Genomic DNA, 17,374 nt, shown 5'->3' with positions numbered 1-17,374 from the left:
TTACCTGCCCTTCACCCTAGGGTCCCAACAATTTAAAACATTAAAAACAAATTTAAAACCTACAATTACAAAAGAAGTAATCAAAAGTAACAAAAGGTCATACAATCATTTAGATTTAGATTTCCAGTCTTTCTGCATTAGAAATCTCCAAGGCCGTTTACTAAAAAGAGACTGTGTGATGGGATGTGCTTTAGCTGTGCTTGCGGGTGGATCTAACAGTTACATTAGCATTATTTCAGTCTATTCCTCAGCTAGTTCTTCAACTGCTATTAAATTACAAGCAAAACTTGTGTATACACCCTTGCACGCCAATAAAGCTTTCTAAAACTTTGTGTGGTTTTCTTTCCCACCCTGTTGGCTGGGTTTTGTTTTGCTCTCTTCCATCATCATCAACTGTCCTTTTAAATGGTTTATTAAGTCTCCCAGATAAATGTCCAACTGCCTATCCCTTCTATAATGAGTAGCAACTTTTCCAGACATATATTAAAACCAAGAAACAAATATGAAACAAATGGAAAATTGGTTTCGAACAATACCTACCAGGTAGAACGGGGAAACACCACAGATATGATGACAATGGAGAGCAGAAGAGAGGTCAACCTTGCTTTATGCAGCTGCCAGATCAATGACCAAGTCTAGGATTAATGAGCCATTTGTCCCCCATTCCCTTTACACCATGCTACTTTTTGCAGGAACATATAAGCCCTCTTCAAAACAGATGTGACATAAATCACACACACTCACTCTCCACACATTGCAGATAACACATCACAGGGCTGGAGGGATAGTTAAACGCCGCAGAAAACAGAATCACAACTCAAAACGATATTGACAGGGCAGGCCCATGCCGAAAACAACAATTCAACAGAAATCAATGTTAAGTCCTGCATTTAGGCACACAGAGCCCCAAAGGAACAAGTGTAGTCTGGGGAAGACCTGACTTGGCAGCAGTAAACATGAAAAGGTTCCATGTGTCCTAGAGAGCATGAGTCAGCAGTGTGATATTGCAGCTAAAGAAAGCAAATGCAATCTTAGAAAGAGCTAAGAGGAGCATAGTGTCCAGATAACAAGTAGTTTTGTTGCTTTCTTCTGCACTGGTCATATCACACTGGTGTGCTGTGTCTGGTTCTGAGCACCATATTTCAAAGAGAATGACAAACTAGAGCATAACCAGAGGAGGACAACCAGGATAGCTGGGGGTCTGGATGCTGAGTCGTATAAGGAATGGTTGAAAGACAATGCAGGTCACTCGTGGTCAAAACCAAATCCAACTTAACACACTGAACTGCAATCATTTATAAGCATAGTTCAGACTTAATGCTGAAGCATGGTTTGTGGTCTAAACCATGGTTTTAGCATTGAGTCTGCTTGAGCCTTAGGCTCACACCATCAACCCATCTCCTACCAGCTTTTCTCCTTGTGGTGTCCAAATGCAGGGGACTGTGGCCTGTTCTAACTGTGATTAGTTGTGTCAATTGATATCCTAACCTTGTGCAAGTTAAACCATCCCACTGAGGTCTACCAAATTTTTTACCTACATAGGTGAGCTTACAACTTTAGCATTCAGCTCCAAAAACATTTGCCATGGGAGAAGAGCCATATTATGGTTCTGCACATTCAGCGGTGACGTCTCCTAGAGGCTGAGCTCTTTGGGGCCCCTCCAAATTTTTTGAGGAGGGGCTGGGCGCCTCAATGTATGAAGAAATCATGGGGCAGAGGACACCAAGCGTGGAGCCAAGCATGGTGTGGCTTCAACAGCCGGCTCCTTCTCCTGCCGCACAGGGGAAGGAGGCAGGAAGCAGCCCCTGGGCAAGCAGGGAATTGTGTGGCATGTGGCAGTTCCTGGCTAGTGGCAGCGGCGGCAGCAGCAGGAGCTGCCAGCCATTGAAGCCACGCTGCTGTAGCATTCGCCTCCGCCCCTGGCTCCTCCTGGTGTTGCATGCATGACATCGGTCTGCCCCCTCAAACTCCCTCACAAATTGGCGCCTCAGTGCACAGCCAAGAGTCCCCATGGACAGATGTGCAACCACATTTGACTACACAGTTAGCTCTTTCTGCATGATGCAAGCACCAGGCTTTAAGCAGTCATCCCTGTTGACAAATTGGCCATTTCCCACCCTACATGGCAAAATATTCATATTTTGACATAGGAACCCCTATCCAGCCTGCCTCTGACCCCAACCCATCATTTTATTCCCCTTCCTTCCCCCCCGCTCCCCTTTTTATGAAGATTACCCGCTCTGAGATCCCACAGCTAATTCTCCCCTGGTCTCCTCGCTGGCACAAATAGGACTAATTTAGCCAGCTAGCCCTGGTGATCATCTAATGTTTATTGGATGGATTTTCCCCCTAAATTGATTTTTGAATTCTGAATGTATTGTTATTCACATTTTATACTGTATTTTATGCTGTTTTTGTTGCATCAATTAAGTGTTTTAAATCTGTTGTTAACTGCCCTGAGCCCGGTTTTCTGAACCAGGAAGGGTGGGGTATAAATAAAAATTTATTATTATAATTTATTATTATTACTATATTGCATCCTTGCAAATGTACTCTTCCCAAGCACTGAGATGCTTCATTTTTGTTTAGTTCTGAGAAGGCTCCACTCTTGTTCCACCCTGATTGACAGCTGTGGTGGGCTGGCAACATGCCACACAGGCCAACCAAGACTCACACGGGGAAGGGACTGGGAAACTTCACAATACTTTTGACCGTGGTCAGCATCTCCTTAGAGAATCCATTCCATATGTAAAAAAAAGTTTTCTTGTATGCTTCTCAGCAGGGCTGGACAAAGCTGTTTAATGGAGAGCACAGAGCTCTTTGATGATCCCAAGTCTTTCGGTTTGGGGTTGTGGCCGTGTCCCCTTTGAAGCTAAGGATATGATTTATTACTTATGAAAAACCAAAGAATCAGCTTTGGCCTGGACTGTTTTGGAAAGCTCACTTTTCAAGCCTTGTTCTTCACTTCCAGCGCACATTGACAAGTAATGGCATTTCTGGAACAACTAAAACATGAGGGACTTTCTTCCTAAAGTCCAAATTAGCATTTTCTGCAGCAAACAATCTGAATGCTACTATGGCACATTTCATCTGCTGGCCAAGTGGAAATGAGCAGAGAGTTATTTCTTTCCTCTTTCAAAGAATGTGCTTTATAAGAAGTGGATGCCAGTGGAAGGTGCTGGCTTAACTGTTCTAAAGTGGAGCTGAATTAAATTTAGCACAAAGTAGGACTGGGCCAATTCTCCTTAGTTAAATTTGCTTGTAAAAAGTATAAAGAAAGAAACAATTTATGTCCGTCTAATTTGGCTTCCTCCCTTACGAACGCTGCTGGGCTGAGATTTTGAGGAGTGGGGTAGGGAATCCATAATATAAAAGTGTTGCATTTGGCAAGCCGAGTCTTAACATTAAAGCTTAAAATTCCTCAGGGAGACTTAAGATTTAGGGGACAATCAAAGCCACACACAGAGAAAGAGAGAGCGTGCATTGTGCTCATTGCCATAGGGGACTGCATGGTCCCCTGAATTTTTGAAAAAATGAAATGCAGACATTTCTGTAGCACAGTAGTATCCTACTTCACATACTACTTGTGCAAACAGGGAAGGAGAGAAGACAGAGGCTAAGAAACAGTGCTCCTGGCCCCGCCCACAGGTCACACAGTTCCACCCCAGTCCTGCCACCCACGCTTTAGCATAGCCATCTGAAGGTCATCCTTTGCATGGAGGCTTCCCTAGATACTGGAACTCTGCATGATCTGTGTTCTGGGGAAGCCTGCAGGTCAATACTAAAATAGCAAAGCCTCTCTCCTTCCCCAGACACAAAAAAGACAAAGAGACCCCTGACCATTAGGTCCAGTCGTGGCCGACTCTGGGGTTGCGGTGCTCATCTCGCTTTATTGGCCAAGGGAGCTTCCGGGTCATGTGGCCAGCATGACTAAGTCGCTTCTGGCGAACCAGAGCAGCTCACAGAAACACCGTTTACCTTCCCGCCGGAGCAGTACCTATTTATCTACTTGCACTTTGAGGTGCTTTCGAACTGCTAGGTTGGCAGGAGCAGGACTGAGTAACGGGAGCTCACCCCGTCACAGGGATTCAAACTGCTGACCTTCTGATCAGCAAGTCCTAGGCTCTGTGGTTTAACCCACACGCCACCCATGTCCCTCCCCAGACACACAGCCATGCTAACACATGGACAGCAGGCCCAGGGCTGGGGTGGGAGGACCACATACTCTTGGGGTGGGACCAAAAGTGCAGTTCCTGGCCCCTTTCCACTCATTTCCCCTCTTTGTAAGGAGTGAAGAGGAGAGCTATTGCAAATTCTGGATGTGCCCCGATGGTGGGGGGCGTGTCCAGGTTCTTGATCCCCAGAATATGGCAACCCTATGAAAAGGTTTACCCACTCCTGTGTTAAAGGAAGCTTCTTTCACCTCTTTGCCATTTTGCTGACTCCTAAATATGGAATCTGTTTTTAAGCACATTGTGGGTATATCCCTTCCATGATTATTTAGGGCTTGTATATCTTCAGAGTCTCCCAGAAAAGACCCCAGTGAGGATGCTCACGTCAGTAGAACTCCACAGATATCTCCCAAATCACATACCACCAAAAGATTTTTCTGATGAAAATAGGGATGTCTTATTCCATAATAATAATGATAGTAATTTTATTATTTATATCCCGCTGATCTGACTGGGTTTTCCTAGCCACTCTGGGCGGCTTTCAACATATATAAAAATATAAAACATTTTTTATATCCCATAGAAATGCCGGAAAACTGAATACAATAGCTGTGCACAAATGGTTTCTCAGAACTCTACACTCTCAACAGTGGGCAGAGAAATTGCAGGCGTCATTTCATCAAATTTCTCCAGGGGAGAAGAAATTCTCCAACAGCTTCTCGATGGCAGCGCTCCTTATTAGCACTAGTAGCTGCAAGGCTTCTTCTTTTTCCTTCCCCTCAGGTTTTCTCTTCCCCTTCCGCACCCTTTATTTTATGTTGCCACTGCCCTGGCAACTCTTTCTGTGACCTAATCACCATTTTTACATCTTTTACAGTGCCCTAGATCTAGCATCATTCTAGGATATAGAGTGTGTGTGTGTGTGTGTGTGTGTTTTGATAGGAGTGGGAAGGTAATGGCAGCCAATAAAAAAAAATGGTGAGGAATATTTAGAAAAAGTCAGCCATGGCCTTTTCTCCTTGGCGAGTGGGGTAAGAAAAAGAGACATCTCAGAAAAAATGTCTTCTGAGAAATTTCAGCTCAGCTCTACTGAATATCTCTTGCTCATTCTGCAGCTGCCTGAGGCAAGCAGCCAAATTCTATTTTTCTGCCTGTATGATGGATCACAACTCTGCATAGAACTGGAGTGAAGGCATAAAAACTAAGGTGATGAGAACTAAAGAACAAAAGTTGGAGTGGAGTGTGGCAGTGAAAACAGATATCCCACCTCCACCCCGCCCGGCTTCTGTAGTACAGTACAGTGGTACCTCAGGTTACACACGCTTCAGGTTACAGACTCCACTAACCCAGAAATAGTTCTTCAGGTTAAGAACTTTGCTTCAGGATGAGAACAGAAATTGCGCTCCGGCGGCACGGCCGCAGCAGGAGGCCCCATTAGCTAAAGTGGTGCTTCAGGTTAAGAACAGTTTCAGGTTAAGTACGGACCTCCGGAACGAATTAAGTACTTAACCCAAGGTACCACTGTACTTGAACGTATATAAAGTTACAGGATTGCAGCAGGAACTTAGGGGACATGCACTGTTTGGAAACAAATCAGTATGTCTCCTCCAAAACATTTGTAGGCACAAACAGCATGGAAAGTGGGATCGCGTATAAACTGTCCTGCTACGGCCATGAGCACAAATCATAATGAATGCACATTAAAAATATGTCTGGTAGGATAAAGCCCAAGATATTTAAACTTACTAAATCAAAAGATATTCAATAAGACAAACAGGGAATTTGCTAATTTTAAGAACATTTTTTTTAAAATGGAAAACTTGCCCATTAATCAATAGGCCATGGGGATCAGTATGCCATTAGACCACCAGTTAAAAGGAAGGTGACACCACAGAGATTCAGCAGAGAAGCTGAATGAATGAAATAATGGAATTCATGCCAGAAATCTGAAAGAAAGAACATGAACTTGATTTAACTAATTTGAATTTGAAGTAACTATCGCCTCAAATATGTAACCATCCTGATATCTTGTGATGAAGGACAGTATTTTATTTATTTATTTATTTATTTAAACAACAACCTGCCATTAATATTGACAACTTTAGCCAAAGAATAAGAAGTTGTTATCTGAAACACCGGAATACTGTCCATACAACAGGTCTCATTTCAGCAGTTTGCAAAGAAATTCTTTTAGGTAACAGACATGGGTTCTGAATGTAGGTTCTGAATGTAGCACTGACTGATATCAACTGGATTTGTTGTTGGGAGACAGGTATATTTTGAGACGGCAGGCAATCCTGTATTGAATAATCTGTCTCTGCTACAATGAAAACCACCAACTCAAAGAGCGGAATACAAGACCAAAGGGACAAGGCATTATACAAAAACTAGCCCTATATAAATATACTCCTAAGAATGTTGACAGACACAGTAGCCATAATGCAACCACCCCCACATTTGCAGCTTATATTCAAACCACTATGGTACCTCTTTAAACAGTCATAGCTTCCCCCAAATAATTCTGGGGATTGTAGTTTGCTAAGGGTGCTGAGAGGGATTGGTTGTTAAAATTGTAGCTCTGTGAGGGGGAATAGGGGGTCTTCCTACTAACTCTCAGCCTGCTTAATAAACTACAGTCCCCAGAATTCAATGCAGGAAAGCCATGGCTGTTTACAGCTGTGTCATAGCACTTTCAGTGTATGGTGTGAAGGCTGCCCATATTCAGTAGTTATTGACAGAAGGTTGCTTTGGTTACTGCTGCACTGGCAGGGCCTAGTTTGCAGAGTGTTTTTGGCTACCAGGAACTCTCTTGTCACTGGAGTGCCTTCCTACTGCAGTTGTGGAGAAGACCTTGGAACAAATGATCCAAGACACATGCACAGACATAGCAGTCATCCACTTACTGTGTACTCGCAGCCTTGGGAATAGAGCGTGCAGCCTTAGCACTGCAAGCTGTTGGCCACCCAGCCAGACAGCAGAGAGAAGTGGAAAACAGAACACCAGTGAATTCTCAGAACAAGAGGGCTGGATGCATTCAGTATCTCGCCCCCTCACCAGAACCAGAAATGAATAACTTTCGCATGGATCTAAAGGTATTTGCGTGCCATGGGTTATGTCCATGCTACAAATTCAAACCAACTCCATCCCAACAACCAACCCAACCCTGCCATAAAGAAAAGTCTCAGAAAATAAGCATCGTATTTCAAGAGGTGTCACAGAAAGTGCCTATAATACAAACTGGGGTTTAAGCTGCTCTGTTCTGTTTTTCTGCTATATGTTTTTAGAATCCAAATTGGGAGCAGCTCTGAAACTGTCTTCCTTCTTTTTAAATACTTCGGATTCTGCCTTTGGCAAAACCACCAAGGCGGTGTGCCAAAAATATATATTCTATGGTTCAAATCCCCACTCAGTCACAGGAACATTGGCCAGTCACTGGACTCTAAACTACTACAGGGTGCTGAGGATAACACAGAGAGGCTATCCTGAGGAACTTCTGGAATAAATGGAATGGAATGGAAGAAGGAAAAACTGTCTCAGCACCGCTAATTGTCTTCCGCAAAACTTCAGAAAAATTATGTCATTTTGCATGCCTTTACAGAACTCATCTTCCTTTGACAGAATTAGCAAGGGCAAATTACCACTAACTCATCTATGAAATTCTGCTGGCAAACAGCAGCTACATAGGGTTGGGTAAGAAATATATTTTCCATTCCAAAAACAACTGCAAACTTCTTATTTCTTTTCAACTGGGAGAAATTTGATCTTTTAAGCGTTTTGGTGGGTTCTTTTAAAACCGAAATTTCAGAAACATTTGAGATGAAACATTCCAGTATGACATTTTTAAAAAATGTGTAAATGTTTTATTTTGTTTGGACATTTTGGAGACATTTTGTTTTGACTTGCCGAAACAAAATGTTTTGACTCAACACTCATTGGCTTAAGAGAGGCCTAAAGCCTGCATTTTTGGAACATGCTCAGCTAATAACTATTTCAAGACACCATTAGAGGGATCACTCAGCACATCATCAAAATCTTCAAGTGGAGAGTTGAAATCTCAGTCAATCTGTAGGCCTTGGGGTGGTTCATCCCAACTGGCCAGCTGCAAATAACAATCACAACTAGTCTGCCTCAGTCTCAGGGATTTTTCATCCTTACATGACTTTTTACTGCTTGGCGTCTGTAACAAAGAAACACAACAATTTGCTGTAGGTAGCAACCTGCTCCAAAGAAATGGTAAAGATCACTCATTAGATTTAGGCAAGAATTGGTTTAAATGCAGCCTGCTTCTATGGCTGAATGAGATATTACATTCTAGCCATCCCAGGATGAATGGTGTTAAACCACTGGATTGTATATAGGGATGGGCTAATCTGTCGGTTTTGGTTTCTCAGTTTCTTAAATTCAAGACTTCACATTTCCACATCAGTTTGCAATTTAAAATGCTTGTGAAAATTAATCAGCATTTAAGTCCTAATAAGCACAATTTTTGATGCCTTTTTGCCTAATATACACATTTCTGCAAAGCATTTCCCCATAATGTAATGCTATTTTCATGTATCTATGCATGGTACATGGACTGGTACATGACATCTTGACACCCTCTTGTCATATTACATAGCAGTCAAGTTTGCACCCCTCATGACTAAAGCAAATTTAAGCAAAATAAATGGATGAAGCTAAACATGGAGGTAGAATAAAGGTTTTAAAATTGCTTAGCTTTCCCAATGAGAATAAGATGTGTGTAACACAAGCCTATGCATGTTTATTCATAAAGAAGTTTACAATTGCAACCTAAATCTTTGGCCAGATCATGTCCCATGAAAGCACAACTTACAAAGGAGTGACACTAGCAGTTCCAGATGGTTCGGTTCTGTTGCGCTCAGCTATCATATAAAATGTGAAGCCCTCAACTTGTTTTTTGATCTCTCTGGTCTGCAGTTCCATTCTGCGTGTAGAATAAGTCAAGTCAAAACACTGCAGCATGACCAATTCATTAGATCATTAAAACGGCAAAAAGAATCTTACATCTTCCTGTTTTCTGTAACTCCTAATTCAACTTGTTGAAATGTGGCACGTGTAAACAAAACGGCTTGCAAAGCAGACAGTGTCTTAATGTGGGAAAACAAGTTTGTGTGTTTCCCTGCATATTTAAAGCTATTAGTTTGTCTGGTAAAAATCACCACTGGTAAACACTGTATCACTTTTGCCCCTTGATATAAACCACAAACAGAACTGATCAATGCACTAGAAGTGAGAAGTGACAAGGTACAAGGGTGGAAAACCTGTGACCCTCCAGTTCTTCGTGGACTCCAACTCCCATCAGCCTCAGCGAGCATTTGCCAAAGGTCGGGGATGATGGGAGCTGGAGTCCAACAACATCTGGAGGACTGCAGGTTCCTCACCCCTGCATTAAAGCAAAAACTCTAAGAAACTTGTTAGTCTGGAAGAGGTCACTTGTGCAAATTAATATGGACTAGATCAGCCTTCACTAACTTGGTGTCCTCTAGATGGTTTGGACTAAATCTTCCATCATCCCCAGCCAAACATCTGAAGGACACCAGACTGACTGGATAGTGGAAGAATGCCAATGTGAATGTTGTACATGCATTCTAGCCAATATGTGGTTCCAGTCAAATGACACACATCAAAAACGTACATTTGTGAAAACAATCTTACAGGATGCCTGGTCATGCTATCGGTTCAGCCTGTTAGGATAACATCTGAGGGCAGGAAATGGGCAACATATCAGGAGAGCACATTGCAGGTGGTAACACCTGAAACCACATATTGGCTCAACTGGACAGAGACCAGAAATCTGTTTCTAATGGGAAAGCCCTGAATTACACAAATAATACAGAAGAAGGCTCTTTTGAATATGTGTCAAGACCCTTTCTCTTATCACTGAATAACTAAAGCTAGGATCCACATAAGGGGTCCCACTTCCACATACATGCCAACATCCAATGAGTGTGTGATAAGGTACCAGAAAAATGCCATGACACTCACACCCCTAGTGGCCAGGAATTCTGCCACACACATACAGCTTGCCTGCCCAAGTTCTTCCAGCAGACTGGGAGTGGAAAAACTTTACGTGTTTGTAGGGTTACTGTCTCACAAATGTTGAACACTGTCACAGGGCATGGCTGGCATGCATGCCAGAGTGCAAGGGGATTGGTCAGTAGACACATTTCTGCTATCCACTCACAATTTATTGAATTCCTGACATTGCTCATCTGAACTAAAGCCAATATATTTTTCTGAGAAATTATCTTGTCCCCCACTTTTTCTCACTCCCCTAAAAAATGAAGACTACATTGCATAATTATCTCTAAACATTCTCCACCATTTTAGTTCATTTTTCATGGTCACCATTCTCCCCCACCCCACTGCCCTGGAAGACGCAAAATGATGTCCATGCTGCCATGACAATTGCCTGTGTAGCTAGTGAGCAGCAACAGCAATCTCACACACCCACACCCCATAGGAAATAAACGGAAGCTGTGTTAGTACCACTGCTAAAGGTGAGCCCCACTCCTAGCAACCTGCTGGAGAGTTTCTCCTCACTCTAGAGAAACTTGGCGAAATTGCCCCTCCAGTTTCGCCACCCACATATAGGGTGGAGAATTTTGAGAGACCATCGGCACACAACACTAGGCCACTGTGGATTTAGAAGAATTGACTTTTGAAACAGAGGGGTAGGAGTTTCAGGTAGGTTTGAATCTAAATATCTCTCATTGTAGGCATTAAGCACTGCCTGGAACTTTCCAGACCTCACATTCCTGTCATGGGCTGGCCAAGTCAGAACAAGGCAGATGGATGGTTTCCTGAGTACCCAGGGGAGGGCTCTGGTGGGATGGGGAAGTCTCTGCCACAGTCGGGACAGCCTGAGGATGAGAATGCTGGGGAGGGTCCAGGTGGGGAAGATTCCTTCAACCTGCACTCTCGCCTTACCTGTCTTCACAATGTGAGCCACAAGCCCCGCCTCCCTCTCCACAGCTGTTTGAGCCTGTCACACTACCCACCCCAGGATCGCCAGACACTGGAAGTATCCCTGCCTCTCCACCTTGTATATTTTTTTCTGGTACTGAGGAATGCTCCCTGATGCTATTAGACATCAACAGCATCAGTGTGTGTGTGTGCATGTGCAAAATCAACATTGTGTGATCTCCACAATCGGGACCAGTGGAAGATTCCCATGGAAGGTTGTTCAGGGTGGCCTGTCTAACTTTGTGTGGTTCCATGTTCCCCATGACAGCCATTTTTTGTTATCCCCTCTCCCCTGGAACTATTTTGTGTCTGGAACCCTTAACATGCTCTCAAAATTGAAAATGTGCCCATTGGTCCAAAAAGGTTAGCAACCACTGTGCTAAACCATAGTTTAGTGTTACACCTGGGTGAATATCATGGAGCAGGGAGCCTTTACTGTAAAGAATGCTCAACTTAAACCAAAGTGTTTTTCCAACAAAGCAGGGTCCCCCCCCCCTTTCATTCAACAGATTTAAGAACAGGCCTTCAACAAAAGACCGAGAAAACCACAGAGAGAAACAAATTAATATATCCATCTGAAAAGAACTATGGACTGTGGATAACATTCTGGCAGGAGAATATCCATCAGGAAAGCAGCAGTTCACTTTGCCTTATTTGAAACCCAGCAGTTAGAATTCAAGAGGGCTCAAAGCAAGTCAGAAAGCTGTAATTTAGGAATTTATGTGGAAATTACAATCATCCCCCAAATATAATAGCTAACAGCCTTAAACATAGGGGAAGCAAATGTTAAAAATGACTACGTATCACAATGAAATAAACCGCTGACTTTTCTTTGAACTCCAATGAATTCTTGAGAGAGCCAGAACACTACAGCTAGGACATTTGGAGAGCGTGAGATGGAAGGAAAATCTTCTGAACAGAAAATATGGAGCAAACTGTAAAACAGGTCAAAATACTATTCTGTCATAGAGAATGTTCATCCAACTTGGATGGCTTTACAAGAAGACTGGAGAAATTCATGGAGGATAAGGCTATCTCAATGGCTATTAGCCATGATGGCTATGCTCTGCCTCCACAATCAGAGGCAGTGATGCTTCTGAATACAAGTTGCTGGAAACCACAGGAGACGAGAGAGCTCCTATGCTCCAGTTTGGCCACTGTGAGAAGATGATGCTGGGCAAGATGGGCCATTGACCTCATTCAGCTGGCTCTTCTTATGTTCTCTTATGCAAGAGGCATTCAAATTCTAGGCTGGTTCTAGACCAATTATACTCCAAGTTAGACCCATTGAAATAAGTGGGGCTTAGGGGTGTCAACTTGAATAAAGTAGAGGGGACAGGTAAGCCTCGCCTTGCATAATTGATCACATGACATGGCGCACACACACCGTGTTAATGGCAATAGCCATCAACTTTGGGGGGACCCAGCCCCCTCAAATATTTTATTGGGGGGCGAAGGGACCTCGGCCCCTAAGAGATGGCTCCTATGGTGGGACTTATGTAAGCCATGACTAACAAGTCCCATTGATATCCATAGGTCGACTCTACATATGAATAAGTCTGGACCCAACCCTCTTTCTGCAGTGAGTTGAACAATGGAGTAAGTATATTCCAGGAAATCACAGGTCACATCTGTAACATACAGTCAAAGCACTCTTATTCCAGTTTAAGAGTCATGGCTCCCCCCCAAAAAAAGAATCCTGGGAACTGCAGTGTGTTAAGAGAGCTGAAAGTTGTTCAGTGACCCCGGCAAACTACAATTCCCATGATTCTTTGGGAGAAGCCTTGACACGTAGTGGAATGAAAGTGCTTTAAATATGTGGTGTGGATGTGGCTACAGCAGTCCTGTACACACCAACACCCTGTGTCCAACTGGAGTGCTGGGAAACTGCTGAGAATACCACCCTTTTACAATGTGGTACATTTGTGTTGGACTTCTGTGCTCTTTTCTTGATCTAACTCAACAGCCTTTCCTGCATTGACCTCACTCTGTAGATGGATTTCAGTGCCAATACTGCCATAAAATATATGGTTCTAACAAGCTGCCCTCCTCCCTCCCCAAAAATACATTTGGAGATAGATAATCATTTCTGAAGCTAGGCACTGCTTAATTTCCTCTGGTCAGTCCAATGCTGAAAAGTGACACTTCTCTGAACTCCTGACCTATTTTTCAAGGCGGGAAAGGCACCTGTAGGAGAGTTTAGTTTGTATCAGGAATATTCCTCTTTGCTAATCAAAAATCTGCCACTACACACTACAAAAGCAAACAAACCAGCTCGATTTACAGCAGTGTCTCACTTTCAACACATGCAGCTATTCTGTGTTAAACACATTTTGTCAAGTGTTTCCTTCTGGGAATACTACTTGAAGTACATTTTCAGACATATTTGGTTAAGAAAAACTTGCATGATAAATGGAATTTCACAGTAGGATCTTATTTTAACCTGAATTCTTCAGATAGCGCATTCCTTAAATTATAGCCTTGCAAGTTTTCCCCCCTCAGTTGTATGTGGCTTGTTTCATTTTATTATTTTTGTTAAAGACTAAAACTTGATTATCAATATCTATGTAAATAATAATAATAAAGAGTGTGCTCAAACAACAGTTTAAGAATAAGGAAATAATTTAGGAATGTATTGAGCTATTCTTGTCCAAAAAAATTGTGTGCACAATTTGTTTTTCAAAAAGTACAGATTCGCCCCCCCTCCATCTCTAAAGCTTAGCAAAATGTTCTGTACTTTAATAGCAATTTCAGAGGACATCAGACACTTACGTAACTTTCGGTTGGACTTTTTCCTGCTACTATGAGATAAAATTTCAGTTGCTTACTCTATAAAAAGAATTGCAATGCTTACTGTATCAAACCACACCTCCCAAACTAAATTAATACAGGATTTGTGGCATCCCACCAACTGTGAGGCTGCATTTAGAGAGAAACTGTGTGAAATAATATTCAGTAATAGCAAAGCAGGGTTCAGAAAAGGAATGAAATGGCATGGATCTGCCTTAAAGAGTACAAAAATGTTATATATAAAGCTATGCAGCCCCTGTTTTTCTGGATACAGTTAACTGCCCCTACTTACACAATACTAATTCCTGATCACTTGTGTTTCTATGCAGGCATTCCTGGATTAGGGTTTATATGATGGAATTCCTTTAGAAAGGGGACTTATGTGGCTAATGCCTTGGCTCACTTGCAGTGTGAGAATTGCCCCTAGAAATTGAAATGCATTTCTGTGGACAGACAATTAGAGGGGTGCATTTAAGAAATGCTTTTCCAAAGCCTTTGCTTTTAATGCCTCTAATTCAGTGCCAGCACTCTTTCTATTGAGGCTAGAATATGTAAACATTACTGGCTCACTGTTGGCCCCTGCCTAAGAAACATGTGGAAGATCTATTGCTTTATGCTGCTACACAGGCAGAGATATCTAACGCAATTTATCCGTTAAGAAGGTGCAGCACAGCTTGTCCTATATTTTCAGGAATTGGGACTTCGATCTCGAGGCATATTCTCAAGGTTCCTGGCTTGACAACTTCGCTCCGTTGTCAAACACCCACCTGACCGGTGTTCCTCCACGAAGGCAGCAATCCAAACATGCCTTATTTGCAGAGCAATAAAATGTGTGAAAAGATGCTCTTTCCAAGAGTTAGGAGGGAGCTTTCCCAAATATGACAACAGGCCCTTTTCCTGGTATTAAGGAAAATCTTTGCACTTCTTGAAAGCCCACATTTTTGTTGATAACTTAATGACAGAAACATAGTTTAACACAACAACAGAATTTTAAAATGTTAAATAACATTTCCAGGCATGCTGCTTTATAGATACATATAAAATACAGAAAGGAAAAACACAGCCACAGATGTTATACATTTCCTAGTAATTTAAGCCATTTTCTTTCATTCTGAAAACAGTTTGCTACTTGTCAGTTGCAAAATACCGACAAAGCATCCCCAGCCCCAAGACGATTATCAGCAATGCTGGCACATGTCACACAACAACATCTGGATGCAGCTGAAGCAATTGAGATAGGAGCATTCTTACCTTGAGTTTGCAAGGTCCCAAAGAGGGGAGATCACTGGCTCACCACGCTGGGAAGACTGAAAGAGTGCTCTGATCAACTGCCGGTAGCATGCAGTTAGCTTTTATGTCCAGGTGGGAGGAGCTGCTGTTCAAAGTAGGTGGGCAGAGAGCAGAGTCAGGCAGTAGCCAGAGGCGACTAGCAGTATAAATACTTTGCTTTAAGGGATGAGGAGGGTGTCTGGCACCTGGGGGAGAGAGAACAGCATCCTGATTTAAAGCAGATCCACATCACGCATTTATAGCACACCCAATGCCTACTTAAAGCACATGATGTCATCCCCACCAAGGATGCTGGGAACTGTAGTTTGTTATGGGTGCTGGAAATTATAGTTCTATGGAGGGAATTACAGTTCCCAGGATTCTTATGGGGGGGGTCATGTACTTTAACTATATTATGTGGATCTGACCTTAGTTTTTATTGCCCAATAGGTTGTAGGATGGTGTATTATTATTATTATTATTATTATTATTATTATTATTATTAACTACCCTTCACTCGTGGGTGGCACTGTGGGTTAAACCACAGAGCCTAGGACTTGCCGATCAGAAGGTCGGTGGTTCGAATCCCCGTGACGGGGTGAGCTCCCGTTGCTCAGTCCCAGCTCCTGCCAACCTAGCAGTTCGAAAGCACGTCAAAGTGCAAGTAGATAAATAGGTACCACTCCGGTGGGAAGGTAAACGGCGTTTCCGTGCGCTGCTCTGGGTTGCCAGAAGCAGCTTAGTCATGCTGGCCACATGACCCGGAAGCTGTACGCTGGCTCCCTCGGCCAATAAAGCAAGATGAGCGCCACAACCCCAGAGTCGGCCACGACTGGACCTAATGGTCAGGGGTCCCTTTACCTTTACCTTTACCCTTCACTCTAAGGTCCCAAGGCAGGCTGGAAAATTCTCCTAGGCTGATTCTGAGTTTCTTGAATATGCTGCAAAGCAGAAATGGTAGCACTCTTTAAGGTGGTGGGTCCTTTACTGGTCTTGGAGTTCTGGCAAATGTCTAACCTTGTTGCCCTACAGAACTGGCCCTGACGTCTGATATAAACCAAAGTAATTTTCCACCTCTGAATTATTTTTTCTTGCATTCATCATTATATATATAAAAAAACAGACTTTAAAAAAATTCTCTTTATAATTAAATAACCTGATTCCTAAAAAAAAAAAATCCTGCACATAACTTTTTTTTTATTCAACACAGCACCATTTCAGAAGTAATTCCTCTTCCTTTCATTTTATTTATTGACTGTAGGATAGAAGACATTAATGATTTCTTCAGTTGTCAAGAGAGATATTTATGAACAAGTGGTCTGAAGCAACATTCCATCTTCCATTTATCAAAGACCTCCCAAAGACTTTCAGGCAGATTTATATTTGAAAGAGTCAATGTTGAAGAACTGCATTTTGGAAGAACAACTGATTTACCTTATGAATTCACAAAGTTAAGAAGTGGATGCTGAGAACAAAGCTTTTTGCTTTTTTATTTGTTTCTCTTTGTATTCCAGCTTCTCCACTGATGACATGATGCAAAAGGTGTTGCTATTGATCTCAGCATTTAATTCTTCCCACCTAACAGTGACATGGAAAGTTTGAATACACAGGCGCTGAAGAGGCAAATGATGGTCTTTTGCAGTTCTAGTATTTTCTGCTGATTTAGATAATTGCATATAATAACGATTTCACTTAGGGGTCGAGCATCCATATGCAGTGGTGTGGACCGAGTATGCAGTGGTATGACTGGCAATTGTGACTATATTTATGTTATAAAGCTATCAGTTTAAGCTGCATATTTTATTATGTATGGAACAGATTTGTATAATTTGCATTATATTCACAGTTCTAGGGTGCTGGTGCTAGAATAGAACATTGTGGGTCTCTCTGGGCAGATTCCCAGAATGCCGCTCAAATGATTCCTCTTTGCTTTCTCTCTCTGAAATTGCAGAGAAACCACCTATTATTGATGTCCACAGGAATTTTGGGGGTTTGGGGTTTGTTTTTTTCAGGGGGTGAAGTAAAACACGGAAAGGGGGAGCAGGCCAATTTCTCACATACAAAAATGTGTATTTCAATTTTGCCTCATTCCTCAGGTTCTACCAATGGCAAGAACATACTCTTTTTTAAAAGAAGGAAAGAAAGAAAGCTGGGAA

At 42.4% G+C, this 17,374-nt stretch overlaps 1 protein-coding gene across 4 annotated transcripts in view; it reads right to left on the bottom strand.

Moving 5' to 3' along the window:
* Positions 1 to 15,451, bottom strand: part of COL8A1 (collagen type VIII alpha 1 chain) — a 94,208-nt gene extending 78,757 nt beyond the window's left edge. For all 4 annotated transcript variants that reach the window (XM_083611555.1, XM_083611554.1, XM_083611553.1 and 1 more), the window contains exon 1: positions 15,201 to 15,451. The gene's annotated coding sequence lies outside the window, so the exon portion shown is untranslated. The remainder of the gene's footprint in view (positions 1 to 15,200) is intronic.
* Between the last annotated feature and the right edge of the window lie 1,923 nt (positions 15,452 to 17,374).

The sequence above is a fragment of the Podarcis filfolensis genome (genome assembly GCF_964270895.1).
Source record: "Podarcis filfolensis genome assembly, chromosome: 4".
NCBI lineage: Eukaryota > Metazoa > Chordata > Lepidosauria > Squamata > Lacertidae > Podarcis > Podarcis filfolensis.
This window is presented reverse-complemented; position numbering and strand designations above follow the sequence as displayed.